We start from the raw sequence: 16,354 nt of genomic DNA, 5'->3' as shown, positions 1-16,354 counted from the left end.
TTTGTACTTGATCATATTATACCAGGTTTATACTTTGTATGGCTTCTGTTATTTTATCTGCAACATTTATACAGGTCTGATATCATTATATTTTCATTTTTTGAGATCAAGTCATGATGAGATCTAAGATTTAAGGGTGGAGGTTTGATAAGTTCTTTTTAGGGGGATTGCTCAGGTCTGCTGAGCTCATCATGGGAACTACTCAGTGCAACACTCCTAGGAATGGTTGTAAAAGGCATCATGAAAGAGACTGTTGTGATGGCATGGTGAAGGCAACATGTCGGAAAGAGTATAGGAACTTCATAAAGAAAGAGAGGCCAATGTTATGGCGTTGAATTGTGAAGTGAAATTGCAGCATACAGCGTTTTAGCACTGACTAAGGTAAAAATAATTAAATGTTGCTTTGTTCTGCCTCCAATCTTTCAAATAACTACGACAGACGAAGAAGGTAGTAAAATTACAAACCAGGCTCTTCAGTTACAGTACTTTGATGTACGGCTGTTGTAAACAACTATTTTAGTCATACATGAGCAATCACTTTTCCCAGGCATTTACAGCCATTTGTGTCCATTTGCACAATGGGATTTGACTCCTTCAAATCATCTGGCAGAAAAACATCTGACAGCTGCATTCTGCCATGGTGTTCTGTGCCACCCATTTATTGTGACTGGGATGATGGGAAATTTATTTTTCTGTTCGTCTGTATAGCTATGCTAAGCATCAGCTGCAGCAGCTGCAGCAGCTGCTGTGTTCTGTCTGCATGTCTCCACTCCACCTGTATACATACACCCGACGTGCACTTCACCGCAATTCGCTCCAAACTAGACAGTAGCTCCCCTGAAAAATTACAATAACATATGATCAATCAATGAAATCCCCCCCCAGATACCACAAACTGAATTTGAAAATTGGACATCGTGCAGCTAGCATTTAGCATTCATCGACAACTCATAAGCAGAAATGACAGGGTTGCGCAACATTAATAATCACATGGGTGGAACACAGTGCTCTAAATAGTAAAAGATAAGTTAATGAAGCTCCGAAGCAGATAATTTGCATTGAGGAATTTTAATAATCAAGGTACTCAAATCAATTGAGGAATTATTACAGCCCTACTTTAATGTTATATGGCACATCCAAAGGAGCAAGAAGACGCAAGAAGAGTAGTAAATCCTACTCCCAATTGACTCATCCAGAATATACATTATGCATTTTAGTCTTAATACCTGTCTATACTATCCACATATATATGTAATTAAATCATTGTCTCACAGTTTGCAATATTTACACCTACTATATAACTATAGACACCTTCCTTTAAGAACTTGTCTAATTGTCAACCTAAACAAAAAAAACAAAAAACTTTTACACCATTTAACACAATCTGGTTCCGTTTTCCCTGACAGACAAACTTAACATGCTGTACTCTATGTTCACTCTAAAAAACAATTAGTAGTCACACGTTGATATCAGTGCTGATTGTCACCCAGTAAAGACCAGTCAGAAGAATAGCTTTCATACCACCAATATTCTGTACAAAAAACAAGAAAACATCACTGTCTACCCTTGAAAGGATAAAAAAAGACAAACAATACTTGCAAATGTGTTGAAAAGTCTCCTTCTGTTCCTTGCAGAGAACTGACTGGATGTGTTAGCAATTGCTTTCCTCGCTTGTGTCAGTAGACCCATGTGAACATGAAGTTATCAGTAGTGGAGATTGAATAACACGACAGTGTGAAGGTGACAAGATATGCTATTAATAAAGCCTTCCAGTATGAGCATATGAATTGTGAAAATTTGTTTTCTGCCTTGGCTTCGGGTATATGGCAGCTTAATCTTTAAAGTCTTCCATGTTCAAAAAATCTTAATCTTGTTTGTGAGTTTTTTTTTTTTTTTTTGCTTACCATAAGGACCACTAACAAATGTTTAATCATTCCTATCTGTAATCTTCTAAAACATCTACAGGATCATTTAGGTCTGTATTAATGATTTCTTCAGTCTGAGTCACTTCACATGTATTTAGTTCTCAACCATGATCTATCATCCATCATGTCCTCACTCGGCGGTTCAAGTGTCACTTGCTTCAAACACTCTGCCATTATTTGTTTATTGTCTATACTGAGTGATATGTCCTCTGATATGCATGTGTGCGAGTCTTGTCGGACACCCAGTCCTTGTCTCGACTCTGCAGACAGGAGAAGACAGAAGGATGTCAGCCTGCCAGGATCCAGCTGCTTCTTGCCTATTGATATTCTGGGCACACAGAGCCGTCCCGAGTGTCTGTTGCACGTGCCAAGGAGGAATGTGGGAAATGAAGGGATAGTGAGTCCCACTCTCTCTTATATTGTGCAGACCTAAAAATAGACCGCATCCTCTCTTCTTTTCTATTCCCCATGCATCTAGGTTTCCATATCTAGCTTCTTTCCCTGTTTCTTTTACTTTCCTATCATCCCTATTTCCTTGTCTCCCTGTTTGGTCTACGTAAATATAGTTCCTGGTGCCCTGAGATAAGACTCCTCAAGAGTAATGCCAGACAGTTTGAAAACTAGCTTACACACATTCCTTGAAATAGGATTAACTATGTGGTTGCTTTTGCTTGCCAACACTGTATTGCCTTTGCCAGTTTTCCACAATAAACCACCGTGAAGTAAATAATCAATGTCATTAAGAGGTGCAAAAATCAATGTTAACAGTGCTGTAGATCTGTATATGAGTAAATGGGGTGTGTGTAAGAAGAACTGAGCAGTCACAAACGACGGGTTAAGCCACTGGGTAAATTGTTAGAAAAACTTCTGCAGGATTCATCTGTATCAGGCCTCTCATATTATTATCTGCTAACTTATGATGGCATACTACCGAGTGATAAAATCATGGTGGGTGGGCAGGAGGGATATGGGCTTTCAGTGGATTATTGAGCGGATGGCTAACCTTGGCTTAGTCATTGCGCCCACTACCCGCCCACCGAGAAAAAGAGTGAGATGAGGACGATGAGTGGCCTCGCCCTTTAAACAGTCCCACCAATTAGATCAAAGTGAATTTTGAAAAAGACAGTAAGAAAAGAAAGTTAACTAAATAGCAGTGTCAAGATGAGAAAACTGAAATCCTTCAAGAACACATGTAATCAAAGATTGTTGAATTTTTGTTTAAGTTGCAGATACTTATTAGTAAATTCAAGAAACCTTGAGCAAGCTAGTGTTTAACTTACTTATTTATTTGATACAATTATTATAAGTTATACTTATTTAACATACTATTTCATCCAAAATCTTAGTTAAAACTTGTATTCACACATAGATAATGCTTATCCATGACAATGTGGACTCTCAACATGTAAGCTGTGGATTTGACTATCTTAAATAAGAAGACAGGCAAAATACCTCTAAGTTCAATTAACTCTACTTTGGGTATTCCACTCTTCAAATAGTGGCACAGATAGGGAGGTGCTGGGAGGCACCAGAAACAGGATGTTTTTTTTAATGTTTTTTTTGTATTCTTTATGTATGCTTGAAAGATAAATAAGCCTCCAGTCACAAGGTGGCAGCAGTACTCTTGCTAATCAACAGGCTGCCTGTTGAACCCAGTAGAAGAAGTAACCTACAAAGTCAGGCAGACCTATGATCTGATGGAGAATGAGACATGGAGAAATTTGTTACAGTGGGGGGGGAAAAAAAAGGGTGGGGACACCAGAAACAAGTAAACCAAAAGTGACAGTAGCCACCTGAAACAAACCATGTGATATGACAAAACCTGCATAATAACCCTTGGGTTACTGTGAAGGCAAAATGTTATGCACTTTATATCTCTTCTGGTAAAGTATAAGCTACATTGTGATGATGTGAATGATTCACAAAAACTAGCAAAGGAATAAGCTGATGAAGCTGACAAGTTAGCAAGGTCTGGTTTCAAAAGACTTCTGAATGTTACTGCATTTAGATACATGCACATCCGAGTAAATCATTTGCAATCTTTATTTAAAGTTACGAGTTTAGTTAATAAAATTGACTTGAAAGAAATTCTTTTAAGGGGAACATCAAAATGAGGTGCAACGACTCAAAAAATAAGCTGTTCTCCAGCAGCTCGTTTACATGAAAAAAAATTTATGTTCTCATGAAGAACCACTGAGCTATTCACTTTTAAGTCAGCTTTTTCATGCTTTTATGAAGGTCTATTTTCTCCTCTCTGAACATTGTACAAAATTTGTAAATATGCTAAACTGTTGGAACATGTTTTATCGTATTTTAGTTCAATATAATCTAAGTATGAAAGAAAACAAGTGAAAGCATCAATTTTCTTCTGAAATGGTCAATAAAATAGCTGCTTGGTAAAAATATAAAGGGTTTTAATACACCGCAAGGCAGCTAGAATTGTAGTGAAATAAAAAGTTAATCACTTTAACTAAAAAAAATATCACAAAAGGCTAAAGGCTGCCATAAGGTGGAGATGTGCTATCATTCTTTCAAAAGTCATTTTATATGTATTGCATAAAGTATGAGCTGGTATATTTGGAGCAGAATCTTCATTAACTGCAGCACAGTCAAATGGGGATAAATGGTATTTTTTTCTTTTTTCTATTCTTGTAGCAGAAATATCTGGATGATTATGTCTCATCCATGATTCAATCCTCTTCTCTTTATCTTGTTGCGGGTGATTAAAAGGAGCCGTTGAAGAACAAGGGAAAATATCAAACATCCTTCTAAAGCCATACACCAGAGCCTCTGATTATCATTGGAAGTGTAGAAGAAAGCTGTTTTGCAGTAAATTGTTAAAAACACGGTTAGTGATGGGATTACTGTGACGATTTATAGCCTTCTGGAAAGCATTCTTAATGAAACAGTGGCAATACCATCTGTCCATCCAGCAAAATGATGGAACTATTATTAGACTTCGAAATAAATCATAAAAAAAAAAGCCGAAAAACCAATGCAAGAAAGGGACAGTTTAAAACAACGAGTAATTGTGTTTTCATAATAACAGACATATTTGCTCCTCTGTCTTCACAAACACAAATTTTAGTGACATCCAATTTTTAACTCATTGGCAAACCATCTGTTGCTATAGCAATCTCAACTCTTTCAAGAAGGCTTTCCTCAAAGTTTAAGAGCATGTTTATGGGCATTAGTGACTGTTTTTCCAACAACTCCACCTCTGGATTTTATTGCACAGATGCCATTCACCGAGTTTCAGAGAGTGACCTGTTCTTTTGCAAATATTTGTCGAAGAGGTCTTCATGTCTTGGTGATAGTTTTTATCCAGCTGTGACTGTGGAATGTATTGTAATATATGAACTAAATGACTTGGGGGTGGGGAGGCGGGATGAACAGATACTTTTGACAATATAGTGTACCTTTGACTTCTAATTAATTGTCGTGTCTTTCTATGGCAAATGAAGATGCACAGCTTTAAGAAGCTAACCTTCTAAGGTCATGATTATATCCATTTGATGTTGTAACATATTCTTTTTATTTTATTTTCTAAGCTAGGCTCCCAAAGATTGTTTTTGGATACTTAAAAAAATTTTACTTAAGTGAGAGTTGCAACTCAGTGACATAGTGTATGTGGCAAACAGATGAAAAAGCTATGAAATGTAAGTGAATGCTACTCAGTTGTTGTAGCACTGACCTAATACTACAATTGCCTAATCTCATACTGATAGTAGTTTATAGAACTATTTTTTTATTGCACCTCCATTCCACATCAACATGCTGAAACTTCACTCACTATGGCAGTGAATTACAGAGCGGTTGCAGTGAAAGCACCAAGGTCATGGAAATGTCTCTGAAAACTCCATCTCATAATTTTTTGACCACTTCCGGTGTCTTAATGGTCAGACAATCACTAAGTATGGAAAGAGAAAAAAAGTGAGCAATGTTTTAACGTATGCCTTCAAACACACACAGTAACACACTGCAAAACACTGACGCATCTAAAGCATCACGTACTTCAAAACATGAAGACAAAGTGCTGCTCTGTATGTCTTCATGTTAGAACTCATAAAGAGACACACCAAGTGTTTTTATGAGTTTTGAGAATAAATTGTTACACAAAATTGACAAATACATGTCCTTTATTTCAATTGTGTACTTTTGATTTAAATTAACAAAATAAATGCATTGTAAGATATTCTATCCCTAACTGGGCCCACTATGCATCTATTTATGAAGTGTGAGAGATTCTGACCCCTGATCAAACCAAAATAACTACAGGCCACATGCTGCTCACAGATATTGTTTATTGCAGTCATAAAACCACATTTTATTTAGCCGACAAGTAGAATTCAGAAAATTACCAGAAATTGTTAGTTCTCAAGATGACTTATGTTTGGTATGAAATTTGCATCAGCAGAAGTAATAATTCTCATGAAAACAAATTAGGTAGAAAGGAAATGGCCGAAGTTGCAAAGGTTTAAAATTACAGAGGCAAAATGATCAACATTTACTTTTTCAGCTAGAAATCATTGTACATTTCCCCGAACTATCAATACTCCACCCACTTAGAAATGTATGTGGGAGCAAGCTGCTTCTCTTTACTAATCCAGTTTGTGTTCTCAAATGGTAAAAGTACACTTTATTGCGTTGGATAACATCAATGGTAATATAACTTTAAGTCAGGCCTCTATATCTTTAATACTAGGTAAAAAATAAACCAAAAAAAAAAACACAAAGTCTAATTATTTGCACATTAACTTTAAAGTAAATACTGTATCACACAAATAGTTCTCGAGTACAGAACAAAATGCAGAACTAACAACACAAGGCACTCAGTCAGTATCATTAAATTGGGAATCAAAGATATGCTTGTTTGCCTGCAAACATCAGACTCGCTTTCATCCATTAGCCATTCAACCCAAATCAGATCAAGCCATTAACAGGCTCTCAGTCACATCTCGAACATTTCAAAGCAGCGAAGGCATCATGGTTGACAACATCCAGGCGAAATCTTTCAAATAAATCAATGTTTGTCATCACTGTCCCACCAAAGCTCTCAAATTTGTGAGAAAGAGGTCTTCCCTTAAATTCTCTCTTGTGTTATGGACAAAGAAGTACAGTACCAGCTGGTACATTGTGTAGCATGTTAATTAAATTAGTCGTGAGAGGAGGTTTTAGAAACCAAAAATTCCATGGTTTCTTTATAATGTGTGATTAGTTTGTGATATTATTGCTCGTGTCACATGATGGCATATCAAAAGAGACAAAGAATGAAACTACAGGGAGAGAGAACAACCTGAAATGTGAAGCAGTAAAGTGTCCTTTTAAGAAACAAACATTCACATTTGGTTGATTGCTTGCTGGAGCGTGAGTGTATATGCAAAGGCAGAACTGAATCGATGAATTCAACTGAAAACGAGGCTTACAAAGCAGCAAATTGCAGATATTGTTAAACGGCTCATCAGTGCCTTTTCACAATCTCCCTCACAGAGAGCAGAAAAAAAACCAACCTCTGCTTGGATAGAGTAATTGCCTTCTCTGCGGGCGCTGTTCTCACCTGGGCATCTGCTCCTCTCGTTAGGTGACCCTGGCCTGCTGAGAAGCAGACTGTTGTCCGTTCTCCATCTGAGCACCCCCGTCAGCAAACCTATGATAAATGAAGGGCTGCATGAACAGGGAAAATTGCGAGTGGAAAAATAAAGGGACAGAAAATCTCAGGGAAGGAAACAAATCAACCAATCATGTTTCAGGTGGGCTGTGTTAAGTGTGCAGCCTTTGTATTTACAAAGCCAGAATGTGCGTGTGTGTGTTTGTGTCTGAATACAATCTGTGTTTTGTGTCTCTTCTAGGATATTGAAGTTTAAAAACAAATGTTTGAACGACAACAGCTTTTATGACCCTGTATTGGTTCACCTTTTCCGTTTTAAGAAAAAAGATCACAAAAATAAAGAAAAAAATCTTAGAAGTTGGTATCAATTTTCTTTCTGGTTTTTGTAAAGCTTTGACTTGCAGATAAAGACATTGACTTATTCTAAGTTCTTTTTAGGAATAGTGGTCAAGAAAATATTTATTTTCTTGACTTCCTAAAAGTCTTTTAGACACTGACAACATCACACTGCTCTGTGGGAGAACTGTAAGTGTAATAAAGGGAATTACTATTATGTAAAATCAAAGAATAAGTGATTACATTTGAGCATTTTAAATTGTTCTTAGAATCTTGTATTAGCAATTAGCACAGTTATTGAGGCTAGCAGTAGCAGCTAGCAGTAGCAGCTAGCAGTAGTTTCTGTGTATGTTCAGGAGAATGTAGAGCCTTACCCAAGTCTCAATCTTCAGAAGGCTGCCAACACATCCAAATCCTGCATGGAAAAAAAGGCAACTTTGCAGTACTCTGTCAGCCAATACTATCTACTCAAAGTCACTCTTTCTCTCACTCTCCTGCAGCCTAAAGATAATTGTTCTTCATACTTATTTTGGTGTTCATAGATTGTCATTTTTCATAAAAGCTAAGAGGCCCAAGTAGGAAGCAGAATCAACCTAGATATTGCTTAAAATATTCTAAAATTATATTTGATTAAATTTAAACATGACTTTTGAGTCATTTATGATTATGAGTATTATTCATAATACTCTTAACATCTTCACAGAAGTTTTAATATAATCCAAGCGAACACAGCTCAACTGTTTTTTTTTCCCTTTTCTTTTTTAGATAAGTATATTTTTGGCTCCTTGTTTTTCTGTTCTTACATAATTGTCCTTTTCAAGTATTCCCATTACTCTGAATGCTTGATGGTTAACATGCTGTACTTTGGGCCTATGGGTGATACCCTGTGCATAATGCATATCAGGACTCAGTTTAAATTTGTCGCTTTCTGTTTTGTCTAAGACAAAACTACATTGAGCAGAAAGATACCTTTATTTTCTTGGGTAATTTCAGGCATATTTTTGTGTGTGGTTAAAAAAAGTATTAATTAAATCAGGTAATAGTAATATATTTATGTATTTTTGCTTCAGCTGCAGTCTTGAATAAAATAATGACCTTAAAGTAATAACAAAAAACATGACCATAGGGTACTCCATTAAATGTACCGTCCTATGCGCTGCATGACCTCTTCCCCTCGCTTTCCTCAAGACTCTCCTTTCTTTCTCTCATATGAATGAGTGGTGGCAAGCTGCCAAAGATATCCTTACAATAGTGGTTTTAGAATGTGTTGCTGTGGTAACTAATATGGCGACGTCAGTGTAACTTAACATGGAATCTATTCACCTTATCTGCATGAACCTATCATTTTTCTGTAGGGCAGTTTTGTCATTTAATAAGTGAAAAAATAACTAAGGCAGTGTTTGTTTAAAAAAAAAAAAAAATCTTAAAGCACTATATCCGGTGAGTCAAACTGAAACATTTGTTGTCATTTACTGGCCTTGAACAAAATATCCGCAATTGGTTGTACTGTGAAAATTTTGTTTTTATGCTTTTTCCTGCGTTATACGGCTTGCCCTGTTCCCCTTAGAATTGCACGAAGAACATTTTGTTTCTGCTTTTTCTCAATATGCAAATGCACAAGCCTGTTCAGAAGCAGTGGGTGATTTATGTGTGGCGACACAGCTTTTCAGAGTTATTTAACAAAGTTGTAATGTAGACATTATGTTGTTTTTTTTTTGGGGGGGGGGGGGTTGCGAAAGCTGATCAACTTTAACTGAATTAACTTTTAAAGCAGTACAATCAATACTACTTTGCTTTTTATTGATCCCGTATTTTCTGGTGCACGCTGGACATTTTGTCATTTTTTGAAATCACAACTGGCTTTTCTGGGGCAGCAGAACATAAATATTATCCCTCACTTTCCACATAGGTTCACTGAGTCTAGCAGGAATTCAGAGAAAAATAGGATCAACCAGCCTCTGAGACTGTTTTATCTGCTGGTGCTGTCATGGTTTATAGCCACTGGTTCTGCTCTGGCGGCTCTCACTCCACCTCAGGCAGCCGGTTTTTAACTGGGTTGCTCACCTATTTGATGCTGCATTTTTTTTTTTTAACAAGACAGTTTGCACCTTCTGGCTTAATAATCGTCTGAATACGTGATATATATTTGCATAATTATATAATATGGAGTTAGGAGTACTTTTTATTCTCTCTTTGTAGACACATTTGTCCACTGTCAAAATAATACCAAGGTACTACCACAGCATTCTAGGCCGCAACATTTAGAAATCACAGCAATGCTCGTGAGAAGACGGGAGGGGAGCGAGACACAAAAATGTTACACAAGTTCCTTTAATTTCCTCTCTATCGGTGTCGAACTGACCAACAAAAGCTAGCATGAACTGCAAATTAGTTTTCAGCTGACTGACAAGACTATAATCATTAGAGAAAAGGGAGATATGATTCAACATATTCAGATTTTAAAAAGGGGTTGCACTATGAACTCTTTGAAAGTACATTTTCTGAATCAACATCAAAGCTAGCTGTAGGCACTGGTCTACATTGGTATTTAATGGTGTTCAAATTAGGCCTGTTTTAAAAATTTAGTCGGTTTATTAACTATTGAGCTTTTTTATTATTTAAACCTTGCTTAATCATGGACAAATATGCACAAAAAACTGAAACTAAATGCTGGCTTCATGCTGTTAAGACAGAATTGATTTAGGTTTGACTAAATAGTGTCAAAAACTGCGGTGTAGAGAAAAGAGTTAAAGGATGCGCAGATCACCATTTTCAAGTTTTAAACAACTTGATTAGACCTTATTGAACCTCTTTCCCAGTATTAAATTAGATATGTTGCACTAATAAAATATTCTATATAAATATAAGGGATGGAAATCTATTATGATATATTTACAATGTTTATGTTTGATTCAAAACAATTATTCAGGATTTCTGCTTCAATATATGGTTGTTCAAAAGATCCTCATTCATCTTTTGAAATTGATTTTGGGGCATTTTATATTGACTCTGAATTATAGTACATAATAATCATTATTCTTATGTGAATCTCTTTTTTGGAACACACCTAACAAAAAATATTAGTTGTCACTACAGAACAACTTTGTCCGCAAATCTAAATAGAGTAAGCAAGTTTTATGTGTTTAATAGTCACACTTTCACCAGAGAAATTGTGATAAAGTCAATAAATCCAGGTAGTTATTTATAGCTAAACAATGAGCTTGACTGTTGAAAGATCTTTTAAGATATCATCAGATAGTCTTAAATTCCCCCCTGATCATTTAGCACATACACAGTGGTGCAATGTTGTGTCATAAAAAAAACTTCTGGGTTTCAGTCCTATTTGGTTGCACGTTCTTCACTGGACATACCTGGATTCTCTAGATACTTTGACTTTTTCCCACTTTCCAAAAGTATATGTGTGTTAGCACTATAAATCATCCTTAGATATGAGAATGTGTATGGCAATATGTCTTGTTTGTCTGTGTGACTTGTTCAGGGTGTACCGCACGTCTTCCAATATTTTAATCTCAAAGGCCATTGCAGTATCATTGTGTGCATTATCACAATTGCATATATCATTATAATGGATGCTTACAATATTTTGTGGGATATTATATTGCGTGGTGTGCATACAGATTCTGCATGCCAATTATGGACACTTTCATTTTTCTCTTTTCCCACGCTTATTGCATTATAGTAGTCTACAAGATAAGAAAACTTACAAATATTGCCAATTGGACATTGTGATAAAGAAAGGAAATCTGGACATTACTGTTAGTTAGAATCTGGTGGTATACTTTGTGCAGCCTCTCTTCAAATTCTTTGGCATCTCATTATGTGGCCAAAGTCTTAACCCAACCTTGTTGTGTTCACTTAACAAGAGCTGGATAACTACATTTTGCACAAAACTGAGCCAGGAAAAACAACCCGCCTCAGGTGTTTCATTGCCCAGCCGTTTTCAGAGTATGACCTACATTGTGTACTCAAGCCGTACTTAGAAATCTGCAGGTATTGCAGCCCTTACAACAATTATCTCTCTTGGCTTGAGGAGCTCACTTAAATGTCAAGGTCATAGCAGTTCCCTGCAATTTCGAGGCGTGTCTCTTGAAGCATACTGTAAGCAGCTGATTGAAGCCCAGACAGATGTCCATCATCACTTCACCCACATTCGTTTTCCTAAACGCATGAAGCTATAACGGTTCATGCGTTAAGTGGAGACTTGTATGACTTCCTCCATTCTCACTGTGATAGCTATTTTTCTCTTGTTAGGAAAACTAACAATAGTCACCTCCACACGGATTCTCTTGAGATCAAATTCTAAAAATACAGCACCTTGCAGATTTATGTACTACTGCACATTTAACATTATATGTTGTCATCTTATTCTACTTAAACCTGGCCCCTTGGATGAGTGGGCAGGTTTTGCGTAACAGTGGCTTAAAAGAAATCCAAGAGGACAGCCCTGATTTACAAACCGCATTTGAGATGTTTTTTTTTTTTTTTCTTGCTCCAAATGGTACTTCAGAACATTCTGATTGCACCGCAAGTGCCCTCACTGATAGTCTTTGAAGTGCTTCAAGCTCTGTACTAAAGCTCAGTGTGTGCTTATATCCGCAGCTTTTGTTAGTCACTTCATATGTACTGAGTCCAGTCCCATCATTATTCAGTGATTCACACTGTGCAGCCAAAACATTCACTCTTATCTGTTAAGAGGCTGCAGAGACGCAGTCAGACAGCGCTGGGTGGGTGGATGGGTGGGAGATGGAGAAAGAAAGACAGGAAGAGAGTCTTGGTCTCTCTCTCTCTTTCCCTCTCTCTTGAGGGAAATGATTTTCCTCTCTTCCTTTTCTCTACATGAAGCCAAAGAGCATCCCAACGTCAAGAGCTTTAGATCTTGAATATTCACGCTGGTGGCATTTTACCATCTGTGGGCGGTGAGGCTTTGCAGGGATTGGAGAGAGCGTGTGAAGTATTGATCACTGTTGCTGTTGTCCTTGTTTGCTCTGTCTCTGTGTGCCAGCTGACTCTGAGCAACAGTGAGACGAAGACAGACACAGAAAGACAGTTGGTGTTATAAGGGCATTAGCATTCTGTTTAAACACTGAACAAAAATGCCACCCATCGCACAAAAGCAGGTTACAGCAATTACATGACTATTGATTTATTAATCATGAAATTACTTATACAGTTTATGCTAAGCGTTAGTAATATTTTTGACTGAAATGCATTGTAAAATGTGATATACTAAAAAAAAATATAATGTCAGAGTATGGTGATACATTACACTGAAATTGACCAAATAAAAAAAGCATAAAATCTGCCACCATCTTTTTGGCTCACAGATTCAGATAGCGCTATGAAGTTAAAAACAATAAAACCAAAAAATAGGATGCTTCAGTACACCATTTACAGAAAGTAATCAAATTATGCTAGTAGTGAGAAAAAATAAACATTTAAAAAAAATTTTTATAGGAGGAGACAATAGAGTTTCTTGCTGGAATAGGCGAGTTGTACAAAGGTGACTTACCATCACAAAACCAGGAAGAAGTGATCAGAGCCAAACACATTAGACCAGGCACAGGGCACTAAGTGACCTGGAGCATCAACAATAAAATGGGCTTGATAAAAAATATAGGTCATTACATATTTAAATGAAAATGTGTGAAGCATGGTCATAGATGTAAGCAATACAAAAGCAACAAATTTGCTCCAGAAAAAGATGAATCTCTACCAGCGTCCCAGTGGAACTCCCATACATACACACAAAATCCAACCTCCTCCCAGTGATCTTTTATATTGTGTTTCATTTTCAAATTTGGAGAAGAGACAGCAGGATGATACTCTCTCACACTCTCTCTCTCCTTTGGTCACCGTCTTATTCTACTTAATACAGTTTTGCTGTTTTGGTGGGGGCAGTACCACTGAGTATTAAGTTTAAGACTTGTTCCTTAGGATTGTCGAAAGTTCTCAATTGAAGAACCTGTCAAATGGGATCATACCTTTAGGGGTTCTTGAAGTACTTGAGGCAATCCAACCACTCAAAATCATGATCTAAGGCTTTCATCAGAAGTGGAGATCCGATTATCTAGAATCTTTAACAGTGTTAGAAAATATTTTTTTTGTGGTCTTTTTTCCATTTTCAGTTTGGTAAAGGTTTTGTCAACACAATAACTTCATAAAAGTTAGGAAAAGACTCTCATTGTGACTAGAACTTCCTGGTTTACATGCACTAAAAGTCTTTCCAGGGTTCCTGAGGAACAATTCCATCAGCTAAATTAAGCACACTGTTTTTTGAAGGATTAACAATATGAAAATGATCAAGAAATATCTTTAAGAGAAAATCTGGATCTTTTTCCTTTCATCCTTGACTTTCTTGGTCCTTCTGGCTGTAACCCATCAGCTATATAGTTTCAGTTTTTGCCTGTTCTCTATCATTGTCAATTAGGCTCCAATCACTCACTGGCATGGTTTTTAGCTACAGGGTATTTCAGTAACTAGAAGCTTTCGTTGTCCAGTACTGTCGCACGAAAAGCACAATCTGAGTGGTTCAACATTTACAAATCAATCCCAGCCTTTTCTTAATCAAAACTGTTCTCCAGTGTCATCAAGAAATTCATTTTCTTCCACACAAAACCCTCAATAACATAAGAAGGAATTGGCCTCAAAGATGAGTTGCTCTGATAAGGTTTGTCTGTGTCATACAGTATTCAAGAGAGAGAGTAACAAAACCGAGGAGCAGTTTGACACATAACAACGTTGTACTTGTTTCTTTCATGGCACAGTCAACAATAATAGCCATACCATCCAGATAAGACAAAATGATAAATGTTTCTGAAAGCCTTTAGATGTAATTACATATATGTGAATAAGTAAATAAAGTAGAAGTATTCACTATCCTTTGCAAAGGTCTAATATCTTGACATGTTCCTTGTAGTTAGCGAGACATTTTAGTTGCTATTTTAAAGTGTTTTTAACTGGAGCTAAAAAAATACATGTTCTTAATGGAAACTTTCATCTCTGGAATTGCTTTGAAACGTTATTGATCATCACTGATTTCCTCAATTTCTGCCTCAATAATTCATAGGTCAGAGTAAAGCTTAATAAGCCTTACAAGAGAAAGAAACGTCAAAAAAAAATAAAAAAATAAAAAATCTAAAAATATTGATAAAGGACAGAAGAAAAAACTTTGTAAGGTCTTCATAAACCTGAAAAACTGTTGATCAAGAACACTTTAAAAGAAAATCTGGGTTTTGGATTGATTGAGATCCTTTGCAGCATGATGTAGTTGCAACTTGGTTGTGCAGAGTGCAGACTGTAGAAGCACTAAAATGATTTCTAACAAAGACCATTTAAAATATTTTTAAATGCTCAAACCTTTGATTTAGGCTCAGACACAGAAATATTGACTCGCTGCCAGAGCAAATTGATATTTGGAGATATTTTTCCAATGCACCAAAATAATCCTTTGACATCAGTAGATAATTTGTTTAAGTAAAGAACACATAAGAAATAAAAATTAAAATAATTTTTTTATCCAAGACTTGTTAGATGACAGGTTGCGCAATCAGCTCACTGGTCTGCCTGTACTCCTGCTGAAGCATATTAGCCACAACATTAACAGTGCTGTATCCTCTATATTCAATTTCTTGTGTTCCTTCCCTTAAATCCCAGGTTCTAAGTGTTTTGTTCAATCCAAAATGTTGGTTTTTGGAGAGTGAGAAGCAATCCAAACCTCCTCTCACCTATATTCATGCAAAGAGGATTCTTGTGGCACATGTGTTTGCTACATCCTTTTTTTAAGTGGCATCTAATCCATTAAAAAATAGTCAAAATGTATTATCCATAAGAGATATGGTTCTGTCTTCCATCTTTTGAGGACTTTTATGGAAACGGTGGAAAAGGCACTTTTAAAAATATTTCCTATTCTCAAAATTGATTTTCCTTCAACTTTGTTACGCACCGGTACATATTTTCTGAGTCATATGTTAATATCGAAGGAAGACTATGGGGAAATGATGTGGTGAGGGATCTGCTTATTGCACATCAGAAGGTCTGCTCCACTATTTACCCTTCCCCCTTTGGCATGCTGTTGTCAAAGTGTTTGCTGTGTGCCGTCCTGCCAGTTCCTTGAGCTACATCCCAGAAGATTTCTGCCATAGTCGTGTGTGCAAATCTATGTGTATGTTTGCGCGTTTGTCGGTGTGCTGCTTTTTACCCACTCATGTCATTCCTGGAGGCAGTTTTTGGTTCAATTTTTTATTACAGCTTAACTTAAAACAGTTCTGCCTGATATGTTTTGACTCTGTGCCGTGTAGTTCAGATCTGTGGCTGGTGGAAGACAGAATAACATTGTGGTAGATAATACCAAAAAACTTTACAGCAAGGTTTCTAAAGTTCAGCACTCAATAAGCATAGCTTACATCTTGGTTTATGTGACAAATGACAAGTATCAGTAAGATTTGTCATAGCAGAGGCAGAAATC

General features: G+C 36.6%; 1 protein-coding gene across 1 annotated transcript in view; it reads left to right on the top strand.

Annotated features, from left to right (window-relative positions):
• The window catches only part of rgs7a (regulator of G protein signaling 7a), a 55,868-nt gene that overhangs the window by 16,084 nt on the left and 23,430 nt on the right, over positions 1-16,354 (top strand). The window lies entirely within an intron of this gene.

The sequence above is a fragment of the Gambusia affinis genome, linkage group LG13 (genome assembly GCF_019740435.1).
Source record: "Gambusia affinis linkage group LG13, SWU_Gaff_1.0, whole genome shotgun sequence".
Lineage (NCBI taxonomy): Eukaryota > Metazoa > Chordata > Actinopteri > Cyprinodontiformes > Poeciliidae > Gambusia > Gambusia affinis.
This window is presented reverse-complemented; position numbering and strand designations above follow the sequence as displayed.